We start from the raw sequence: 831 nt of genomic DNA on the forward strand, positions 1-831 counted from the left end.
CAGTATGACGCGAAGATTTATAAACACAGCCACATAATCCCAAGGAGTACACAATATAAATGCTTTATTGCTAGCACAGAGGTTTCTTTTTAAGTAAATTAAAAGAAATAAATCTTCATTTTCACATTCTATATTGCAGTTGAAAGGTAACTAGCTGGTTAATGGATATGTTCACTTGGACACACGCTAGAGGAGGAGAGCATGACATTCACATGGGAGAACTCAGAAGCGTGGCGTCTCTCGAGGCATCGGGCCACTGAGTGCACGGTTGTTCGTAAATAACAGCGGACGGAGATTTCCCTTAAACATCATGAATAGATGAGACTCATAAATAGAAAACCGGTGTGGTTAGAAAGCAGGAACCCATTACATAGAGAAGGCTATATGCGCCTTGCCCGTATTCCATTACTCTAGGTTATGGTTGGTACTTTTAAATAAATGATCTTCATCTAGGTTACAGGCTGGGTTGGATTCAGCAACTGGAAAGAGTGAAGGAGGAAAGGAAGCCGATGCTGTCCATCGGCTGCTGGATGCACTGGAAAGCAGAAGGAGAAGTGTTTGGCCGGAGGGGAAGGAGAGGGGCTGTTTTGTGCCTCCCCCCCTCGGGAGGCTTGTCGGGAGGGAAACCCACGTGTGGACGCGCCACTGGGCGTGGCGGTGGGGTGCTGGTGGAGGATGGCAAGCGCGGCACGCTGCAACTCTGCAAATGGCAACGGAACCTCCAGGCTGGGCCGGATTTTCCAAGGTTACTGCCAGTGCATTCAGGGCAATGATAGGCCAAAGTAACACCCAGAGCACTGGCAGGATCGGGTCTGGTGCAGTGTGTGTGTG

This window comes from Mustela nigripes, chromosome 13 (assembly GCF_022355385.1).
Source record: "Mustela nigripes isolate SB6536 chromosome 13, MUSNIG.SB6536, whole genome shotgun sequence".
In the NCBI taxonomy this organism is placed as follows: domain Eukaryota; kingdom Metazoa; phylum Chordata; class Mammalia; order Carnivora; family Mustelidae; genus Mustela; species Mustela nigripes.